The 24,920-nt window shown below is 35.9% G+C and overlaps 1 protein-coding gene across 6 annotated transcripts in view; it reads right to left on the bottom strand.

Annotated features, from left to right (window-relative positions):
* The window catches only part of Grd (GABA-gated ion channel), a 292,539-nt gene that overhangs the window by 232,139 nt on the left and 35,480 nt on the right, over positions 1–24,920 (bottom strand). For all 6 annotated transcript variants that reach the window (XM_076529173.1, XM_076529182.1, XM_076529184.1 and 3 more), the window contains one exon: positions 23,776–23,811. The gene's annotated coding sequence lies outside the window, so the exon portion shown is untranslated. The remainder of the gene's footprint in view (positions 1–23,775; positions 23,812–24,920) is intronic.

Below are 24,920 nucleotides of genomic sequence, written 5' to 3'. Positions count from 1 at the left end.
TTACGTATAACCCGATCATCGCACTACGGGCTATGCCCGTAGTTGTAGGTTAAGGGGTTAATCACCGAATTGGACGTAAACGTCAACGACACGGCATCATTCATTTCTTTTACGCTCAATTCATAGCAATTATACCGCGAACTTCATTCGCTCTTTCAGCATCCTCGCCTTCCCCACTCCGTGACCAGATCCATAATGAACATCGTTCCCATTCATAAATAGTTTGAAGACAAAATAGCGACGGCTAATTGACTCCAACGATTCTCCAAAATGCATTGACGCTAAAATACCCTTATGCGGTGCGACAAATGTCTCCTAGCGATGCAGTAATAAATAAAATCGCACAAATTTATCGAATTTTTAAAAAGAACGATAACATCCGCATGAATGAAAAAAGCACGGGTATTACTATCAAATTCAAGGGCAACTGCATATAACGCAAAGACAATATTATACCTTTGCTACATGGATGACCTTCGGAACAAAGCACACAATTGTTGAGCGTGACGATACATTTGGGAAATCAAAATTTACCATCGCTCAAACAATTCTATGAAGAGTGTCTTGTTCCCGAAATAATTGATAATAGAACAGCAAGTCAATTTGAGAGCCGCAATTCATTTACGATGCAGTGGAAATAATAAATACAGATTTGTCTAACAATACGTTTACGGCGAACGTCTATGAAATTTATTAGTACTGTCCCTCTTGCCGCAAAATGTCAGAAAACAATATATACCTCATTTTTCAAAAAGGGTTCAAAAAGGGAGATATCTGGGAGTAATGGGCTTCTATTCGTCCTTATCTACAATTTCGTAATTTCATCTTATGTCATAAAAATCAGTGCTTAGTTGCTTTTTCATTAGACCTGACGTTTAAGCAGGGACCGACAGTTGTTGAAAATTATGAATACTGTAGAGATGTGAAGAAAGCGACGGTCAGGAACTGAGGACTATAAAAGTATAAAGCTCACGTGTGCTTAGTTCTTTTCTTTGTAGTTAGTGCCAGAGAATAGCGTGTTTTGTAACACTTTTTAACTATTTTAGAGAAATGCTATTGTAGGAGCATGATATAACTTTAAAACTAATTGTTTCATGCATGCACCATTATAGTCTGTAACGAGGCATATTTTTATGGAAGGTGTGTATGGAAGGGGTGAGAGTTTCTATTCTTTTTTTTTGTATACTTGCGCGTCCTTCCCCCTCAACCCCTTTGCGTGCGGTAAAAATAATCAAAGTTGATACGTTTGGTGAGACGTCTTCAACGCGCCGTTGGGCAGAACGATTGGAAAATGTGGTTTCCAGCTCAGGGATACGTTATTCAGCGGGAGAACGTTATTCGCCCAACGCGTTCGGAGAGTGATTCATGCATTCCTCGAGCGTTTCAGTTTAATGCGCTTGATAATTCTTCGGGAAATATGACTTTAGAGTCTGTACAGCTTTTGCGGAAAGAAGAGATAATATCGAGGGTTTCACCGCGACGCTACCCTCGTATTTCGTTCCATGATTATTCCGAAAATGGGGAAGACAGAATGTTCTTTCTGCGCCCTACGTTCGCATCCACCGATCGGATGGGCGTGATTGAAAGACGAATACGTCTTGATCCTGAATCTAGTCATGAATCGTACTTGTTGTATGCGGGACATAATTTTGAAAAATTGTTTTTAAACTTTAATCGCACCGGATCAGTATGTAGAATCGTGATACCTAATAGTCTGTCTCCTTCTTCTGATGCCCTTCTTTTGAGATATTTTCTAGTAGGAAGGCACATGAGGAAGATTTGGGGAAGATGTGAAGAGGAATCAAATAAAATGTTGGAACGTTCATTTCCTAGAGAATTCGTTGCTAATCAAGCAGCGTTGCATCACTTTGGCGATGAAATAAATCGTATATTGAATAGAAACGTAAGCGTTGAAGAAAGAAGAACGTTTGATAGGTTTGTGCCTCAAGAGTTCAGGTACCGGACCCCGGGACAAGCGCAATTCATTTTGAATTTAATATACTTTACGCAGCATAACAGGTGTAGAAATACTAAATTGTTTATTTTTGCTTTATGTTCTATAGTATATAGCGAGAAACAAATCGGATTAGTTCATTTAAGTAATTTATGTGTATGGCTCGCTCGGAATACATGTAATTCATGTTTCGAAAAAGGATTGTTTATTGATTTCGACGTTTCTTACCAATATTCATCGGTGAGTTTCGAATATAGTAATAGAGAAGCAAGCGAGCCGCGACGGGAGTATCACGAGCGAGTAAACGAACCCGGATTTCGTAACGTTCCCAAGTTTCCCATTGTGTTTTCTCTTTTCCCTTGCGTTTTTTTTTGTGTGTGCTACGGTGTGGGAGTGTGGCGACGCCAACGTCCACAAAGTGGGAACGACAACCCGATTAGCCAAGGTAGGACCTTGCCTCCTAGTGCATTTTTTTTTATCGTTTGCGGGTGCGAGAGCGTGTGTGCATTTGGGTGGTTCCTGGCGATAGGATCACCAAACCCCGGCGTCGAGGACCCTAGAGACCGTCTTCGCCGAATATCTCGCGTATTTATTTGTGTCACCCATTTTCCGCGATTCTGGGCCGCTGACCCCAGTTCGGGTTATCTTTTTCTTTGTATTTTACATTTAGGCCCAGCGTCCCCTGTGCTGTCCACAACCCCCAAGAGGGCGTGTGCTCCCACAGCGTACCGCGTTTTCTTCTAATTTCCGATTTTTATTTGTATCACGCACGTATCCCGTGAGCCCCCGTGTCGCGATACCCTTTTCCGCTTTTGACGATCGTGACCCGGTTCCTGACCCAATTTTGTACTACGAAGGGCTCTCGTTCTCGTTCTTCTCGAAGGGCTAGCTTCGGCCCACAATAAAGCTAAATTTATCTTAGATACTCGCGGATTCTCTACTTATTTTCTGTCCCCCCTTGAGTACCGCTCTGGGAAGAGCTGCCGTATGGGCGATTCCCCCGGACGCGTGCATTGCACTGGCGCTCCTTTAAAGAAATCGTCCGTGGGTGTGCGTATTGGGACGCGGAGGACCGCTTTCCCTGGCCGCCCTCCACCTTAGGGACTTTTCCTTTCGTCCCTCCCTCCGATCCGTCACAAGTCCTATTGATAACCTACTCCACCATCATCCCCTTTTAGTCGCTTCTTACAACAAGCAGTGCAACCCTATGTGGGCTATTCTTACAGAAGTAAACTATAGGTTGTTACATCCCTCTTATGTTGAATATTGAATTTTTGAATAGACAAGAACCAGCAGTATTAGAGGATCTTCAGAAACATATAAAACTACTAAATCACTGAAATTATTCATCTCCATAGTCACAGAAAACCATAAAGAATCACTACACAACGGATGTGAAAGAATACAACAAAATTACTATTCTATCAGAAGTGTCGTAAACCCGATGAATAAAAATACTTGAAATTGAACATATCTTCCTTTTAAGATTTATAACAACTGACAGTGTATCTATTTACAATAATAACGCGGGTAACTTCATTCATTTTAACGATAAACCACTTACATAAAACAGCAAAACTAGAGTTGAGAAAATTAAAAGTATCGCATGAAATAATATTATGAATATACTGAAATCGTAAAACATTACCTTAAACGTGATTTTGCCCCCCATGTGCGAAATACTCAACCCGTTCTGTTCCCCTCTTGTTCAAAACAGTCATAATGATAATGGTCATAATGATTCAATCGGAACAATTCGCAAAACATTACGAAATACGAGTACAACTGCTTTCATTTGCTATTGATAACTACACTTTACAATGTAAAGCGACGCTAGATCGTTGTGTCACGAGCCGGAGAGGTCACAGCCGCGTTGCTGCGGGCTGTATTAGGTTATGCTTTTATCGTTAACATGGCCCGGTCCAATCAGGCTGCACGTCTGCTACCTCGCCCCACTGGGCATACGCAAAATAAACTTCCTACCACCTTCTAATCCCTCGAAGTTACTGCCACTCCAAGTCCAACTCCTATTGGTGTCAGCACCGGTTGGTGACAAACCGGTGGGGCCACTGCACCTCTCGTAGCACCCATGTTATCAAGGTTACCCTTGAAACGTTTGATGGGTCTCCGTCGGGGACCTTTCGGTTACCCCTACAACGCATTATTACTACCGGTGGCATCCGTTGCTCAGGGGCCTGAGATTGGATAGCTCCGCCGGTAGTTTTAAGGGTGAAAGTCGTGTTGTCTGCGATCACGGACTCGTCTCGGATACTAGACTTAGGTAGGGATCCCCCAGCCCGACACCTCAAAATACGACGGCCGTGCACTCACCCCCTACTCCAGCATGCGTAAAAACGAGCGTGTGCCCATGTTAACAGGACTAATCCTGTCATGTTTGATGGGTCTCCATCGAGGCAACTTTCGTTAACCTCTACAACACATCATGGATCCTATCGGCGGCATCCGTTGTCCAGAGACTGGGATTGGGTAGCTCCACCAATAGTTCTACGGGCACAGATCGTGTTGTCTGCACTGCGCCCGGCACAGGGCCGTAGCCCTGTGACTTGATTTTGGTCTCTGATAAACATCTGCACTGATCTACCTATGAGACGGGACTACTCCCGTCGCGCATACAGGTCGAAATCGCCGAGGGCCACTTTCACAGCACCTCTACCACTCAGGTCTGCCACGATGACATTCGTTACCGGGGGATCTAGGATTGGGTAGTAGCTCCTGTCGCAGCTTTTCAGGGTCAGCGGAGAGTGGTTTCCAGGATTTCGTCTCGCATACTAGGTCCAAGCCCCGACAACTCTGTATTATGTTATAGTTGTGTTACTAGGCTAACTCAGGTTTGTTAGTCAACTTGAGCGCCAAAGGAAAGTAGACGTGAGGATGAGCCGACGTATGGCTAAAGCCGGGTGTCACGGGAAATGTTAGTTTTTGAACTAGTAACAGAGATATGACGGTATACTTCGAGCGGGTAAGATATGCTGACTGGTGAGTCGTTGACACTTTTATTACAATTAACTAAAGACAAATTTTAGTTTAAAATAAATGAGTAAAAATGTATTCTTCCCAAAACTGGAGTTACAAATCTTATATAGTGTATTTGTCGGTTAAGGTGATACTACAAAAGTTGAACTTGATTCGACTTTTACTTGAATTTAAATAGTTTCGATTCCGACAATGCGCGAATCTAGTCCTGCCTAGTTTTGACGGAAAACGAGCAAAACGAGGATCCGAAAGTATTTCAGAAGATGCCTAACAGTAGACTATACGTACTGTATGGTGATTATGCTCGAAAGGGACTCTAACCCGATCTTCCTCAAAATGACTTCTTTAATTCAACGCGATGACTAACTGTACTCGGACAGAGGTTCCTCGTTAGACAGCGTTCGAGAATTAACTAGGTCCGGCGCGTCTTCTTCACAACCCTTTTTATACCCAAAAAATAGGGAGAAAACGAGTAGTGGTGGAAACGGAGGAAATACATCAACGCGACGTTTTTCGTCTAACGAGTTTTCATCGCGTTGGTCCAGAGACGTTGGATATTTTCGAGCGAAGCCTAATAAGGAATCCCTGGTACCTGGGAAAGCTCGACAAGACTTCCCTTTGCAGTGGTCTTCGACTATTCTCGAACAGTCAACTCCAAAAATATAAAATAATAGGCGTAAATAACATAATGAAGAATACGATTACACAAAATAATAAAATCACATAAATCTTTGTGTTAACACGTTGACTACCGCGCGCATTTTATGTGGTTTGCCCGTAGCGCCAACTTGAAGTTTTTACTATGCGATGCATATTATGTTGAAACATTATTTATAGCAGATAATGTAATATTGTATAATCATGTTTAATGCATTTTTCGTGGTGGGGGTCTTCAAACCATTATAGTAACAATGGTATTATTTAAAATTTGATCAGTATCAATATTTACTCTATGTATTTTAACACGTTCCGTGCCGCGTGGGGCGTATGCGTCCCACGCTGAACTTTCCGGTCAAGCCATCAGGTATTGTCAATGTAAAATGAAGAATATTTAAAAAATTTTTTATGCAGTCAGTTATTGGCTGAATACTATTGCTGCTGCATCTTTCTGTTATTTATTTTGTTATTTATTTCAGGTAATCATTTTTTTAACTGTAATTTTTTTTTAGCAGCATGCATCGCATTCCGATCAGTCATTTATTCACGTGCCGTTGATGCGACAATTACTACTTGGTTTAAACTGCGATTTACTTATATTTAGTTATATTTAACGCGAAATAAAAAGTTTCTTTGGACTTATTATTTAGATTTATTTATATTTATATTTAGTTCAGTGTGATTCTAAAGTGCAATCAAACGAAGGAAATACGGTATGTATATACTATTTCAGTGTTTTAGATTAGGATATTTTACATTGAAAAATATCTATCAATTTTTCCCTCCTTTTCCTTAGACCTTCTCCAAATTTTATAATATTTACTCCTTACAATTGGACATGATATTACACAGTGACAGTTTCTCAAGTGATGATTCTGATGTACCACTCGCAGAAATTCTAACGAAACGCCGTGGGATTGCACAAATAAACCTTTCCGAAGATTTTTCAGACAGTTCAGAGGAAATCATACCTCCTCACCGTTTTTCTACTCGCCGCAATAGAATTTTATCTAGTAGTGAAGATGAAGATGATGAATCTTCTCTAAACAATATAAGTACTTCGCATATAGACTAGTCTGATCCCATCGGAAACCAAGCACACGTTACACCTTGTATTGGTACACCGGGTTTCAAAATATTTTATCAAATTTATGAAAAACCTGAACATATTTATTTATTGCTTGTAAATGATGAATTCTTCGAACATGTAGTTTTAGAAACCAATCGGTATGCGCAACAATTATTATTAACACGTTGAACGCCACGTCACCCAGATATGGGTGACGGCTATGTTTCCACAGGGGCCCCGCGTCTCCAGTAAACGGGTGACACTATTCTTCGTCCAATTAAAACAGGATTTTTGAAGTAATTTATAATAATTTTATTTGTAACACAATTATGATGAGTATAAACAACAGAAGGTAACTATAACTATAAAATAACTATAAAATATACTATAATATATCATATAATAATATAATATAATAATATAACTATAATATAATATAATGAACAAAAAGAAACATTAAAAATATACATATATTTAAATTTGTTTTTAAAATATTATAATACTTTATTAATTATTAAACTATAAAATAAACAAAATTAAACCCTAAAAATATACTTATATTTAAATTTGTTTTTAAAATATTATAATATATTATTAGTTGTTAAGTTATAAATTTTTTTCGAAACGCTGATCGCATTCCCCACTTCGAGGCCCTTTATACTTTGTAAGTACCTTCCACAAAATTATCTTCTAATACTCTTTAAAAAAAATACCTACCAAAAAGCTATCTTCCAAAAAAATGCTTTTATACATTACAAAATAAACTATGGTTACATTTAAACGACGCATTGCATTGTATCACTCTTCCTCCTCGCGCTGTTTACACTCCCGAATTTGGGCCCCGGGAGAAACTCCACCGATTTACGCTGGGCGTTCAACATGTTAAAAAAAACATCATCGCGATTAAATGAGTGGAAACCGACGGACAAACGCGAGATAAAAAGTTTATTTGGGCTTATAATGTGGATAGGTATCGTAAAGCTTCCAAAAATTAATTTGTATTGGTCCAAAGATCCGGCATATTCGCAAACTATTCCTTCCTCAATAGTGTCAAGGAATCATTTTGAACTATTATAGCGAATGCTGCATTTCAATGATAATGAAAAAATAAATGTAAACGACCGCTTGTATAAAATTAGAACAGTAATTGATATGTTAAATGAAAATTTTGAAAAGTATTTTGAACCAGGGGAAATTATTTATGTGGACAAATCTCAGATTCCTTTTCGAGATCGCATTTTATCTTCAAACAATATATGAAACAAAAAAGACATAAGTACGGAATCAAAATATTCAAATTATGTTCAGCACCAGGATATATAATCACCTTTCAAATTTATTGTGAAAAAAAAAAAAACGGATACGGAGAAAACGACGCCTACCAATATAGTTCTGTCGTTATGTAAAAATATATTTGGCAAAGGTCGTACGATATATACTGATAATTGGTATGCAAGTATCGAATTAGCCAAGAAGCATGTCGCTAAAAATACTCATCTTGTTGGAACAATGCGATCAAACCGCCGCGGAATTCCAAAAGATTTACTTATAAAAAAATTACAGCGACATGAATATATTGCGAAGGAATGCAATGATGGATTGACAATATTGAAATGGAAGGATAAGCGTGATGTCCTTCTGTTATCAACGAAACATTCTGATGAAACTGTGGTTATGCAGAAAAGAGGGAATATTGTTACAAAACCAAAGATTATTGTAGATTATAATGAAGGAAAGTCTTATGTGGATATCTCTGATCAAATGGCTTCATACTGCACTCCCCTACGAAAATCAGTAAAATAGTACAAAAAAATTATATTTGAACTTTGCCTAAACACAACTGTAGTAAACGCGTGGATTATATATCAGTTTCACAAACCAAAAAATATCGAGTCTCGAATTCCGAAAAAAATTAGCCATGAATTTGATGTCTTCTAATAATAATGATTCTCTACCCACTGGACCAAGAAGAATTCGTTACGAAATTAAAAAAAAGGAAGGCAACTTTAATTCGATAAGAAGACGCTGTAAAATTTATTACGAAAAAAAACGTTAAAAATTTAGGTACCAAATCGGCGAGAAACTGTACTGTAAAAGTAGTAACATTTTGCGATAGTTGTGTGGATAAACCACATTTATGTTTGCCGTGTTTTAACACCATTCACCGTAATCTCCCTTTGTGATTTATCACATAAATTAAATATATTTGAACTAAATGTTTTATTTTAAACTTATATATAGACATTTTGAAAAAATATTTAGCGAGAATGCGATTTGTTTGGTAAAGTAATGTTTAGCCATGTATTTGTTAAAGTAATTCCTAGGAAAATAAATTTATTGCTTTGTTGTATTATGCATCTTAAAATGTATACCCTTTCCTTGATAATTATGATTTTTGCACTATTTTAATCATAGCGAAGCATATGCCAAAAACAAAGAAACACTAGTCAAAAGTATGCGCCCCACGCGGCCTGAACGGAAAGTCTTGAAAAAACGATCCGGTACGGAACGTGTTAACTATTGGTCGCGTCGCCGGTCACCGGTGACCCCCACGGCAGCCAACGTGTTAATTTATATTTTTACACTAAACACTGTCTGCGGTGACGCATTTGACCCGGTGGGTCATTTGGACATATGAGAATAATGCCAGGTCTACTGATGAGATCATGCCGTTATGAATTTATTACGTTAACTTTACATTCTATACTTTATTTTCTTTTGCAAATCTCGTGCAGCATAAATGCGCTTACTTTCCGACTTAATAGCTTTGTTCTGACACAATTCACTTAGCACTGGAACTACCAAACAGATCATTCGAAATTCATGAAGTTCCTTTCTTAAGAGGGAAATACCTTTAGATAGATGAAAATAAGCTGATAGTTGTGAATTTTTTTTTTAGGACATCTTTGTCTTGTATTTTCGAAATTTCAGTTATAATTTATTATAGCTATTGGCTATTACACCATATTTTTTGTATTTAAAAATATTTAAAAATGGCTGAATTACGATACTCCTTCCTGAAAGTGTTTTCGTGCGTCTCGTGAAACGGCGGAACCTCTAGCTTTAGTTACATTGGTCTGAAACACGTTTGCAAACGATGTTTCGATAATTAACATTCACAGTTAGTAGATGAGCCTCAGAAATGTGCAAAATGTGTAACATTGAAGAGATGACGCGCGTTTAAAGAAAAACTTAGAACTTTACTAAAAATTTTTGCAATATTTTACAATAAAAAAGGACTTTAATGTTTAATTTATTTCATACATTTAGGTTCATATGTTAGATAATATTGTTGTTGGAATATACAAAAATCAATCTTAAGTTACTTCTTCCATAGCTTATTTTAGAGGCAAGGTATAAACATCCTGTCTAATTAGGAATTCGACGAACTGCGTTATCTAAGACGGTCCTTCTAGTGTAAGCATGCTGAGATATACAAAAGTATCAATGAGGCATGGGACCTCTCGAGCACGAGGAAAAACGGTCCGAGGACTAGTCTAAATAGCGCACGTCTCGAGTAAGCATCCAGTAAAAGAATATATAGAGAAGAGTTCACTAATTCATCTTCAAAGTTAAATTTAACTACTGTGTTTTATTAAATAACACCTAGCTTCCATAATCCCAATAATTGTAATGGATATGTGCAAAAAATTTGAATGTGATCGATAAACTAGTTTTTAAATTATCAGTCACGCTAATTTTACAAACGTAGTTTTGAGAAAAATGCGTTTAAAGTTTCGGTAAGTAAGAATAGAATAATTCGAAGTGGTTCCAGATGTGCGACCCGACATTGACCAGACTCGAATAAGTTGCCCCGCTAAAAAGCGTAAAAATACAAAATTTCAAACACAGCAATAGAATAATAATAACAAATCCACTACATAATCCACCGCACCAAAGGCGTAAGTAACATCAAAAGGGTTCCCTATTATTCTTTCAAATTTTGAGACTATATTTTTGAGATGTTGCACTAACATTTTATAGAAAAAACATTTTGCAATTTTTTTTTAAGATTCTAAAGGTATTTTACCTTTAAATTACTAAACGTACTGAGGTGTTTCTCTAAATCTGTATTAACTTTTGTAGAAAGATGAAGAATTAAAATGGATATTAATTTATAGTTTGTCGTTTCCTGCCTATTTTATTGTTAATTTTAAATTTCGTGTGCATCATATCACAGGTTTAACCTTAAATATACGGAAAACACTTTAAATTCTCATTGTAGCTAACCATATACAATTATTTCGAAACTAAAAAAGCCATTTGTGCAGTAAATTAACTTGTATTGTATGACCACCTAGCCCACAATTTTTTAAATGTCTCGAAGCCACTTGTAACGGAAGCAGATTAAATATATCTTTACATTATATAAGTAGCTATTTAGATAAGAGATAAAGTCAATAGCACGAAACGTTAGCCATTAATATGTATTTGGAACATTTTCATCCGCGGATACGAGAATTCTACTGCTATGTGAACGTGTATCGTTTCTGAAACATCAAAGGTAAGATCAAAAGGAGCGAGCAAAGTACTCATCTTGCATCTGTGCCGTTCCGTTATAGATACAGAGATGCTTCTTTCCACCTTTGCACAGTCAGTTGGATAATCAAGAACAGTCCTCCTGCATTTCCATACTAAACTGCAATCAGCTTAAGAAACGGATATTTTCTCGTTACAAGATGAACCAATGATTAAATATGATTGCTGAATTTTAATTTGTTCAATTTGATTACCCAACGTACAGTCCCCAATAAGAGAACCAACTTACAACTTTTGGAAATTTACGCCCTTATTAGAGGACAAACGTTAAAAGTCGAAGGAATCAAACTGTTAAAAAAGCAGTTATAGTAACTGATTTCTCAAGGATGTGAAGTGTGAACTGAATAGTCTATCAACGTTTAAGAGGTTTAAAATGAATTAAAATCGGAAAATAAACATATGGCACAACAATAAAATATTCATGGATGTCTCAGTAATTAATTGCTACTATCCAAGATATTAAGTACGTTTTACTTTAATTATTTTAAATTTAATTTAAATATTAATATTATTTGGAATGAAAATATTTTATTTGTAATAAATACATTCAATCAATTATGGATTATAACGCATTTAATCAATACGTTCAATTCCTTTGAATTAATTTTGGCTTATAAAACTTTTCACTTGCAACTTGTAGCGAAACATCCTATTTTGTGGTCCTTTACTACACTACATCCTTGTATCATTTCTCTATTTTTCATCGATATTTTGACAAATTTATATGACTTTATAATGTAAGAACAGTAATTAAATGTTTAATATAAAATTTTAGGTTACGCTGATATCATGATGAGTTTAGGAACAAGCAAAATTATATATAATATTTTTAGATCTATTATCATAAACATAATTGTAGAATACAAAACATTTACTTTCATACAATGAATACTAACACTATAATAAATTCATTAAGCCGTTTTAATTAATAATTCGGTAGCACGTAATTTTTTTTTAAATATAGTTTACTAAATTTGGAACATAATCACAAGACAGTTATTATTCTGATCCAGATCAGTTGATGCAGATTTGATATATGAAATTTTCTGCCAAAGGTGATCTTAAATTTAAATGGCACCTCTCTTTCACGAAAAACTTTGAAACATAGCGGAGTAACTATACAAAAAAAAGAAACCGATTACACCTAACTGGTTGGACCGATTGGAAATAAACCTTTTGCATCTGGTAGGTTCTGACTCCCCATTGGTACCATTATCAAAAAATTTTTCATTTTTTAATTGCAAAGTATTGTTATTGCAAGACAACCGGCAACTTTTGAAATAAACTTTTCTCGATTTTAGTGCGCTTTTAATATTTTATCACGGACATGATTCTGAATAATTTTGTTCTTATACAAATTTCGCGGAAAGATTTAGTTTTCGAGATATTAGCGAAAAATTGTTGAAAAGTTTTAAAATCAACTTTGGACGATTTTAATGTCCTTTTAATATGTTGTCAGGGACATGGTTCTGGACAATCTCTTCCTTATGCATAATTGACAGAAAGCTTTAATTTTCGAGATATTAGCGAAAAATTGTTCAAACCACAATTGGCTCGCTTGTTTTTATTCGCTGAAAGCAGAATTGGCCAGATTGTTTTGATTCGCTCAAAGCAGAATTGGCTCGTTTCTTTCGATTCGCTCAAAGCAGAATTAGCTAGTTTCTTTTGATTCGCTCAAAGCAGAATTGGCCCGTTTCTTTTGATTCGCTCAAAGCAAAATTGAGCCCGTTTCTTTTGATTCGCTCAAAGCAGAATTGGCCCGTTTCTTTTGATTCGCTCAAAGCAGAATTGGCCCGTTTCTTTTGATTCGCTCAAAGCAGAATTGGCCCGTTTTTTTGGATTCGCTCAAAGCAGAATTGGCCCGTTTCTTTTGATTCGCTCAAAGCAGAATTGGCTCGTTTCTTTTGATTCGCTCAAAGCAGAATTGGCCCGTTTCTTTTGATTCGCTCAAAGCAGAATTGGCTCGTTTCTTTTGATTCGCTCAAAGCAGAATTGGCTCGTTTCTTTTGATTCGCTCAAAGCAGAATTAGCTAGTTTCTTTTGATTCGCTCAAAGCAGAATTGGCCCGTTTCTTTTGATTCGCTCAAAGCAGAATTGGCCCGTTTCTTTGGATTCGCTCAAAGCAGAATTGGCCCGTTTCTTTTGATTCGCTCAAAGCAGAATGGCCCGTTTTTTTGGATTCGCTCAAAGCAGAATTGTTATATTGTATTATGAAAAGTATGCGTAGGATGAGTGCGACGAGATCATTCCCAGCACGGTGGGTACACCCCTCTGAACGACAAGAACCTCGCTTACCGAGTAGTGTAACATGATCTGGGATCAGATATATCGGTGAGGCAACACTAATGCAACGACTTCACTTTGTTATTTTTCATTTTCTATAAAAAAAATTTTACCACGATATTACTGATATTTTTCTGTTTAAAATGATACCAAACACGATGTAATTCGGAATATATTTATTTGCAAGAAGTTATATCGTGGCAATAACTGAATAAAAAATGTACACGGTACATACGGTTCGAATTATATCGTGTTTAGGTTTATTTTAATCAGAAATGTAGGATAAAAATGAAATTAGACACGATTGTGTTAAAAAGGAAAAGATTTAATAAAAGAATATAATATATAACGTAATAAGGAGTATCCGCGGGATTACCGAACGAGAGCCGATGCTACGCGATCTTTTTATGACGCCGTCGTGGTACGCAATCTACGCTTTTCGCGCGAAGAAACAAACAAATGCCGATCGCGGTTCTCATGGTAACATGCGTGCACGCAGAACGCGCGCAGCCAAACGTACATCGGTAACGCTGCACACTGGGTGTCCAAATAATTCGGCACCACAGAAAAGTATCACAAATTTGTCGATGAACGTTTCATAACAAAAAAAAATAAAAGTACAAAAGTTTCATTATTGCATTGGTATTGTTTTGCCGACGTATACCGATTTGTTTATGCTATGTCTTCTTTTTCACTCGCTGTCCTTTACGTTCGAAGCGGTCACCAAACTTTAAAGAATGTAGGAGCTGACAAAAAGTGGAACGGCTTGTTCCTAAGCGTATCGCACTCTTGCAGTCTATTCTATATTTCCAATTTAAATGACCTGATAACAAAACGTATAAACACAGTATGCAATTCTGCAATTTGCCTCACCAATCCTCTTCCTTTGGAAGTCATATACCGCAGATTTTTGTTCAGTTTCAGTTCAACCACAGTGCTGTCAACAGGTAAGTACTATTTCATTTTTATATATGTTATATATAAGATACATTAATTTAGTCTTTAACGGTTGGTGGTTTGGTTGAATATACTTCTGAAAACCGCTCACTCCCGATTGTCTCGAATTATTGAACCACAGTTATACGTTCCTTTCACGGTTCTTTTTGCCGTGTAAAAATCAAGCAGTCACCAAATTTCATTATGATATTCGTAATCAGGATATAAAAAACAAGAATATTAAGCTTCAAATAAAAATAGGGGATGAGTGCTTTTCAGAACTTTATTCACAAATGCAAATAGATTACTTTTTAAATAATACACATTTTTTTTAAAGAACGATGGATCAAGATCAACAAAATACTCGTAAGTATAATTACAATTTCAATGGAAAATTAATATAATGCATGATTCAAGAAAATGTACGTAAGATATATATTTTCCTTTTCTCTCTTTCAGAACAAGCACTCATGAATGCGTTGCAACAAATGCAGTTGCTGCAAATGTAAGCGCAGCTGTAACAGCAGCATCAACAACAGTAATTTGTGCAGCAGCAGCAACAACCACCGCTAAAAGAAGAAGGGGAAGAAAGCGGTAAGCCGTCGCGTGGTAAGCATCACAGATTCTATCACACAAATGATTAACACTACAACCACCGAAGAGGTCAAAATTAATTGTTTAAAGTTTCTTATTTTAAATTATAAAACTTGTAAAATTGTTTCTTCTTCGAATATACGTTGATCCTAGTGTTGAGATAAAGAACTACGCTGGCAGCAAGCCAAACAACAACCAGAAATTCAGTTCGAGATCAAATTCAATGATGATGGTCAAGAGGTCACTTGGCGATACACAAACCATGAGGAACTGCTTGATGATGTACACTTTTTGGTGGCTACTTTCCTGAATCGAGGAGCTGTGCTCCACAAAATCCTGAAAAAGAGCCAGGCTTCTTTTGTAAGTGTCATGCGCATGTTGTGTGCTAAATATTGTATAAGGTCTGAAGAAACTGCAATTGGTAGTCGTCGCTCGCAAACTCTAAGCCCTGAGGTGATGACACTACCTCGCATTAGTGCTGTCTTTGCACAAATGACTGTGACTCTCTATCACCGTGGCTATGGTCGATTAATAACCACTTTCCCTGAGTTATCCTATGTTCCCAGAGTGGTGACATCTCCGATGTTCCCTTCAGTAGTCTCCCGACTGGTCAAAGTGGGTGAAGTTCAGCAGAATATTTATCCTCAACTTATGAACATAGTTGTCTTAATTGACAATGTTCTACACCAGAAAGACAGAGTGACCCCACTGAATCAGATCTGGTCCTACTACCTTGCCTCTTTTAACTCTACAGTCATTCAACCTGAGTTCAGACACCAGCTCTGTAAGGACTTTCTCCTAATCGGGGTTAGTTCATCACTGCATGTCTAAGCGAACGGCAGAAGACCATCTATATCGAATAAAATTCCGAAAAGTTAAAGGAGGAAAATAGAGTCTACTCGTTTCCCTGCCACGCGTTCATATCTCCTAAGCTCATTTATTTCATATTATTTCATCGGTAGTGTACTGTTTGTTTTTGATCATTGCTTTCGATCATCAGCTGTTTCTTTCCGTGGCAACGTCAGTTTGTTACAGGCGAAGCTATCGGAAACATCGCGAGCCTTTAACAAACTGTTCACTTGTAGTAACAATATAATACACCGTTTAATTTATTTTTTTATTTTTTTTTTTTCATTCAGTTTATATATTTTTAAATATTTTATTACGTAAGTGCAAACAGTGTACAGTGAAGATGGACAGAACAAAATACCAAAATAAGAAGAGTGCACACGATCAAGTCGAAGGACATCGCTGTGAAAAAGAATTCGGGCACTGTATCGAGCGGACACCGCATCTCAATCCCAAGCAAGTACATCACAATCAGAAATTGTATCAGGTGCATCAAATAATGACTACAACGACTCATCTAATTCTCCTACGACAAATGTATTAATAATACGAATCTAATAAATAATAATAATAAGGTAGTAGAAATCAACGACATTGAAAATACACCAAAAGACATTTTGTCTGGACGAAACAGACGTTACAAATAACGATACATTGACATTGCAATCAGCACCTGATACATCTAGTCAAGAATATTTAGATGCATGCAAAATGCGAAACGATAGTGACGAAGAAATGGAAAATGTCGTTTTGCATGTAGATAGTAACATTGATGTAGATAGTTTGTGATCTGCCGAGATTAGCGGACGAAGCATCGTAAACTTTGGGCACGTTTTTTCTGAATTGCAAAGATTGTCAGTCGATTAGCAGAATTCATGCTAGTTCACTGATCTCGTCCTAACAAAAACAGTGCGTTCCGGTCTCAAAACACAATATTTTGTTAAATGACGAGTGTGTCATTTCAAAGGTGGCATTTGTAGTGAACCGACATCTGACGAAATATTGGATGTCAATCGAGGTGCCGTAATAGGTACCATATTGACGGAGACTGGATATACGCAATTAGAAGAATCATTAGCCGCAATAGATGTAAAATGCATGAACAAATATACGTTTGCCAAATGCCACGATGAAATGTCCAAAGCTTTAACCGCCGCTGCAGAGAAAGAAATGCATGAGGCTGCTAAAGTGGAAAGACAATTGGGAATTGCAAGGGGTGATGTCACTGACGGTATTCCATATATACCTGTGATAACAGACGGTTCCTGGATGAAAAGATCGTACCGCAGTGGCGGTTACGATTCTCCATCCGGGGCGGCTATTATCATGGGTTATTATACGCGAAAAGTTTTATTTGTCAGCGTGTGAAACAAATATTGTTGTATTTGCGCACGCGCTAGTCAATTAAATGTGCCAGTCCACGAGCACAAATGTTACAAAAACTGGGGAACTAATCAGAGTTCCACCAGTATGGAAAGTGACATCATCCTCGAAGGCTTTCGTTGCAGCTTAGAAATGTACGGATTAATATATCACAAATATATTTACGATGGCGACAGTAATGTTCTTAAAAAATTAAGAGATTTCCCACCGTACCAAAATGTTGTTGTGGAGAAGATTGAATGCATCAATCATCTTCTCCGCAACCTTTGTGAAAAAATAGAGGAAATTAGTAAGAGTGGTGGTCGAAATCTCTTAAAATTAAGAAAACTTGTTGCGCAAAGTAGTAAAGCGTTTCGTATGAATATTACAAAAGCTGCAACGTTTCGCCGCAACAGCGATGCAACTTGGGAAAATAAAATTGCTGGTTTGATTAAAGATTTAAGTAATATTCCTAGCCATATTTTTGGGAAACGAAGATTGTTCCTCCCTTCAATATTTTTCCAATGAAAAATTAAAAGTAGGCGAAGAAAATCTTGTTCCCAAATTCCAAATGGCAGGATTCTATGCAAAGTAGAATATGCGATGAAACGCATTGTTGATAACGCAGAAAGCGTATTATATAATTATACCAGCAATTCTGTAGAAAGTTGCAATGCTGTTATTGCTAAAATGATCGGTGGCAAACGTATAAATTTTTCTAAAAGAGGTTCTTACCAAACACGTGTAAAAGTATCAGTACTCTAATATAATACTTCGAAAGCCTCGAATACTGCATCCTGCATGATTGGTAACGTGCTTCCAATTCTAGCAATAGAAGCTCGAAAAAAGAAAAATGAGACAGCGCGCAAAATATGCACAGCGTGTTCAAAAAGCGGAAGAATTGTGTCTGCCTGTTCGTAGATTAAAATATGCGTCCATTTTGAGAAATTAACTGATAGGTCCCGTTGCCCTGCTGAACAGATTAACAAAAGGTGCAGAGTATCTGCAATTTCTACAAAGTAGATTGCCCGCACTATTTAGAAGATGTACCCTTAGACATCCGAAACAACACATTCTGCAATCATTGTACGGGACCACATATCAACATAATTCGAGAACAGATGGATTGGAAGAGGAGCACCTGTACCATGACCCGCACGGTCCCCAGATTTAAATCCCATGGATTTCGGAGAACACATGAAAACTGTAACTTATTCAACTCCCATCAATTCAGTAGAAGAACTGCAGCAACGAATTGAGTTTTTCGCGGGAATCTTCAAAAATATTATGACGGATTTCCAAAAAGTACGAGAAAATTTACTCCTAAGAATCCAACTATACTTAAAAGAAAATGGTAAACATTTTGAGCATTTACTGTGAATTGCGTATTCTGTGGACACTGCGGCCGGGAAAATCATGGTGTGTGACACATAGACACTGCGCGGACGAGGCAATCGTGGTGCGTATGTGCTTGTGTGTATGTTCATGGGGATTGGAAGTTTCATTTACTTTTCAAAATAATAAATTGATGTTATGCGAACTTTTTCGACACAGCGGACGGGACAATCGTGGTGTGTGATACATGCACACTGCGCACGGGACAATCGTGATGCGTGTGTGCTTGTGTGTTCTTTTGTGTGGGTTCAAAATTTCATTTTCCTTTTAAAAAAATTAATTTATGTGGTGCGGACTTAGTGAACACTGCAGACGGGACAATCGTGGGGTCCATGCGTGATTGTGTGTTTGTTTAGTGTGGTTCCGAAAATCGTACCCTTATTATACGGAAAACATCAAATATGACAATCACCCTTTTTACTTGACAATCCCATAAAGCGGATATTGATATGCTCTTGTGGATTTTAGCGAGTAAATAGGTTTCTTGTCATACGACGATATACTTCAAAATTGATGACGAATTCTCGCATCGTAAATTCACTCATGAGGTAAGCGTCCGAGTATTTTTTAATTTTATGTCGTTAAACAAACAGTCATTTTTTTAATTATCTAAAAAAACTGCGCTTGATCTTCACCTTTATTTTGGCTTAATCCATACAATTAGCTTCGTTAATAAATTTATACTTCGCGCTCTGATTGGTCAGTGTTTTTCATTAATAATTTAAAAACTAAACTTTAACCAGAATTTTGGTAAAGGAAAAAGTTGTTCAGAATCACCACAACTACCACCCCCTAAAATTATGCCCACCAGTAGCCAAACGCCTTGTATATGATTTCAAGAATACGCACGGTAAATATGGTTAAAGTCACAAGCCCAAGAACAAACAAGACCGTAAAAAAACCGACCTGTATTGTCGAATATAATAAGTAGATGAAGGACGTAGACCGTGCAGACCAATACTTGTCGTGCTACTCAATTTTATTAAAAACAAAAAGTGGGCGAAGAAAGTTGTACTATATTTTACAAATGCAGCCTTGTTTAATGCATACGAAATTTGTGTAAAAAGTTCAAAAAGTCAGATTAGATTCAAAAAATATCTATTACATGTTATGAACATGTAGTTAAACACGAAGACTGAAATGGAGGAACCAGAATCAGGTATAACCAGTAACACTGCAACAGCCAACTGATTTTGTAACGGCTACTATGAAATTCTTATAGATTTTTGCGAGCTGAATACGAATCTGAAATCCGTTTTTCTCTAGGATGTACAGTTTTTGAGAAAATTAATTTAAAAAAAAATTGCAAATTTTCAACTTTGGAAACTTTTTGTGCTTTTACCGTAGCAGCTATTCAGTGGCTTTTTACACAAGAAGAATCTGTGAATTTTCCTGAATAAAACTATATAAATTGTTATTACAATATGTTTAAATGATGATTAAAGTAAGAAAGACACCAAAAACGCATATTTTTCAATTTATTTAAAAAACTATGGGTCTAGGCGAAAATCTTAAGAGCGAAGAAACCATCAAGCGAAGTTACAAAATCACCTTTGCTTTCTTTTTATAAAAAAAATAGTTCTGCAAAACACGCGCCGCTGTCAGTGGTACTCAATGTTGGCGCGGCGCGGCAGTCGCCCTGCCTATTGTCTTGGAGAAACAAAATAATTATTTCGCGACTGCCGGGTAACTATTATATCATTATATTTTCATTTTTTTTATTATTATATTTAGTTAGTGTTATATTTATGTTAGTTATTATTAAATTTTGTATATTTATATAATATTACTATATTACATTATTATTATATTTTCGTTTATAATATCACTGTTATATGATACATTTTGGTTATTAAATACTGCTAATCGATGAATTATGTGACAGTATATTGTTAGCGTGCCCTCCTCAAAAGCCTGCTATAATTTGTCGCAAAGCTGACAAAATGTGCCGGCGGCAGGTGCAAGTCTTTTCCCGAAACGTGCTGTTCGCGCGATGGGTAAAATATGAACTATTTATAGTTGTTTTCAAAGGTTGTAAATATCTTCGTCGACCCATGGCGTTTCCACAACTTGTTACAGTAATGGAATTATATGTAGAATAATTGTTGTTTATAGAGTGGCTCAGAGTCCTTCACACTGGTGTGCCCAGGTCAATGAAGGATGTAGATCATCATCCCACTAGCAGTAATGATTGTTGTATGTTGTTGTCGTTGATAGCAATTATGGTTTGTAAATGTGAGTATGTTTCGCTGAAGGTAGTCTAAGACTGACTAGTCGCCTCTAAACAGCCAGAAAAGAAAAAGCAATGGAGGAAGTTCAGGACGTGAATGCGTTACCAAAAAGGACCAATCAGGACAGATTGTTATTTGTAAAAAAATAGTGATTGGTAAGATTCTTCAGCGAATGAGATTGTAAGACTTTTACCCCTCACTCCAAGGTTGTAAATAACGTTTTGTTAATAAGGTAACCCAAACAGTCAAATGATTTGGGTCCTTTAAAAGAACTAAATAATGGGGCACACTGCGAGACTGCTGAATGATCGAGTCTGAGTGTTTTGGCCCGCCGAGTACGCAAGGATTTTCGTAAACATTGCACACCGCAGGGGTGCACAGTTTAGGACCATGGAAATAAACTTCTTTAAGGAAAGATATATTGGCATTAGAAAGATGTGGTTTTCTGGCCAGTTAAAAGGCTATTGTTAATAGTTAAGAACGTCAAGTTGTGGAAACGTTCATGTGGTCGTAAATATCCGCTTAAAATTTTAAGAGCGAAACGATTTTTGGGTTTGAAAGTATACCCATAAATTTTAAGCTAATTATAGTTCGAGCAACTCGGAACAGTGCGGCCGCCAAAGTGTTAATAGAAATATCATAATGTGTTTTGAATACGTAGCGGTGTCATGTAATGCTATGAATAAAAAAAAAAGTATGTTCCTGTTTAAAAAACCCAAGGTGACTTTGACTTTACCGACAAAACAAACTGTTTTCAAAATTTGCTTTACTAATATCTATTATGCAATTCATACCACGCAAGTATTGTTTAAAACTTTTTTTCGTAATGGTGGTTGCAAGTGGGAGAAAAACCGCGAGTAATGATTTGAACTTCCTGCTCGCCTGCACAATCAGTTCAAAGCAACAATTTTTTCTAAACATCAAAAGAGCCGCCCGGCGTATCAGCTCTTGTATCTCCCTGCGCTTTGCCCTTATTTCACACACATTGCTTATATCCTTCTGCCTTGACCGTTGTTCTTGACAATATTACTCGATCTCACCACCAACAAATAGAATCCATCAAAATCGTAGAACAGTTAAAATCTTTGGTGTCAGTCGACACCACCGTGCAGTTCTTAGCACACAAATAAACCTCCGCGTTTTTCTTTCAAAAACTGCTGTTTTAATTTCTGTTGCTCAAAGTATAACCAAGTAATGTTGCAGTTGATAATTAATTTAATAACAACTTGGTGTACCATCCTGAACCAATGATGTACTATTCTGATCAATGGTATACATATACATATGTATATTATACATACGGTATATGTGTACAAGTTGACGTATAACAAGTTGACGGGGAATAAGATCTCAGGCGATATTGGATAACAACACTGTCCTATACTAAAATATTCAAATAGGCTTAATGTTCTATTGATAAACTGAAAACATCGACTAATACTAATGCGTATGGCACTTTAACGCGAGTGTCTTGGTTCACGCATACTATTGAATTGACAAGAAAGTGGAAAATAAACAAGTAAATATGGAAACATTAATGAATATATTGTTCACCTTAATAAAATATGACAGACGTTTTGAGGAGTGACCGGCAATAATAGTTTATAATATAAAACGTGAAAACTAAACCTGTCATTTTGGCTGGTAATTGAAATATTAATATTAATTATATTATTAATTAAATTAATTTAATTATTAAGCTGCAACATTTCAAAATTCAGTAATAATAACATCGTAACTTTATTTACGATATTGGTTTAATTACATTTTCATTCATAAATTAGTATTAACAAACATATAATTTCGCATGCAATAATTTTACTTCTATGATTTACGTAAATATAGCAAAATGATTATCGAAAAGGAAATAATAAATACACTGATCCAACAAATTAGAGCTAAAAATTACTTTCACTGAATTTAAACAGAACTGTAATTCATTATGCGTTATTAGGAACAAATTAAGCAAGTAATCAAATTTCATATATTTTGTAATGCAAAAGAAAATGTTTTCAAGACCGATAGTCTTCATAGTCTGTCACAAATTAGTTCTTGTCAGGTAAAAATAATTATAATTCCAATCAATGCATAGTATTCAGACTAAAACAAAAGCTATTTTTTTGAAAGCATTCTGTATTATGGTTACGTTATACTGTGACGAATATAACTTTGTTCTTATCAAATGGCGATGACTACGATGTTAAAATTAACCAACTTCAGTGATTTCAAATTTCGAATTGTGTGGTCAGTCGTTTAATGGCGACCGCCATATTAAATTACGCTAACCTAAGCAAATTCAATCCAATTAATCAATCTCATTAGTTTAGGTTCCAATAATATTGACTGTATTTTGCCACGCAAACCAAAACTATTCAAATCAGATAATCCCTTAAACTCGAAGATGTTTTTGCTCTCGACTGATAACCAATTTGTGGTTTGGAAACATGAGAATTCATGGATCTAGAAATTTGGAGACAAAAAGTGTTTACAGATTTACTGTATGATACGTAAGAAATATATTATGTTGTCTTTCTTGCAACAACAATAGAAGCGATACAATCTTTTTAATACCTATAATGTCTGTATTAATAAACAAAATAGATGTGAAATAAAACTTTTACGGTTGGACCTGTTAAGAGTTGTTATTCAATATTTTTTAATTTTATAACATCTTAAGATGTCATCATTTCTGAAATTCTCAAGTTTCATTAACTAAGTTTCCTTATTTTAAAATACAAAAATTAACATGCTTTTGTCGAAATGTACGTAAATTCAAATAACATTACAAATCTGATCAAGCTAGATCCGACGTAGTCATGCAAGAATGAAATATGCAACTTACGCATGTGACAATGGCAGATAATGTATTGGAAAAAATAATTTGATCAAATCAGCATACAAAATTGACATACCTTTGTAAAATTTGTAGGTAGAATACTGATTCCTTCCTGAAATAAAAAAGAATATAATTAATTATTATTTGGGATTTCATTCTGATAATACATTATGTCACATATTCTGGCGTTTCACATTCGGTATACTTGTAAAAAAACCAGTTTAAATTTTAAGTTACTCCTTGAGCTATTATAAATCGGTATATCAAGGCAAATAAATGCGGAATATACACAGTGCAAAATGTACAAATTATAATATAGAAAAATTGTAAAAAGTACAAATCGTAAAATTTAAAAACAAAAATTATCATATTATCAGTAAAATGTCTTAAGTTCAAATTGGGTTACGTAAGTAGTTACATTTCGTTGTACACAGCAGTTCAGAATTGAATTTAGCAGAATAGTGAATGTAATTTGATGGTTGCTGTTATATTCTTTTGATTTTGATTTCCAATTTCTTACATCATTACTTTTCAGCTACTTTTATCTATTCTACCAAACATTAATTATAATATATAAATTAATGTACAAGAATAATATAACTAATTTATACTAGGCTTACATTACAGTCTCCACCAATACTCCACCAATAACATCACAGATATAAAAAAAATAATATACAAAAAGAATTATTTTCTACAAACTGTGCTATTTTTAATGTGTTGATAGGAAAATGAAATCTATAATTCTTATTACAGCACAATGTTTATATAATAAATAAATTAAAAAATATCAGTAAACGAAGTTATAATTCGTGAAGATCAACTGAACATATAGAATTAAAGTACACTACTACTGATCAATAGAATAGGATAGAACAGTGAAATTATCATAATATAACATGTGCATTTATATTTGAATGAAAGAATATTATTCATAAACATCGGCTTTTATGATCCTGAGAAGCATCTTTTACGGTGATTTTTCTGTCTAGAATCTGACGAAAGCCTTGAAGCGAAAGATTTTTCAATGTAGACGCACGACTAAAGCTTTCTGCTGTTTATCGGTTTAGCCAACGGCGTTTTCTCTGTCCCAGAACTTTTCTTCGACATCAGTTTGCGAGTCGTTCGTCACCTCCCTTTCACGCAAATAGCGCATTAGGATACCATTTTCATACATAGCACTTTGAAATAATTTTATAGACACCATTCTTAAGTTTTCAA

Source organism: Megachile rotundata, chromosome 2 (genome assembly GCF_050947335.1).
Source record: "Megachile rotundata isolate GNS110a chromosome 2, iyMegRotu1, whole genome shotgun sequence".
NCBI classification, from domain to species: domain Eukaryota; kingdom Metazoa; phylum Arthropoda; class Insecta; order Hymenoptera; family Megachilidae; genus Megachile; species Megachile rotundata.
The sequence above is the reverse complement of the archived record's forward strand: the minus strand, read 5'-3'. Positions and strand labels throughout refer to the sequence as shown.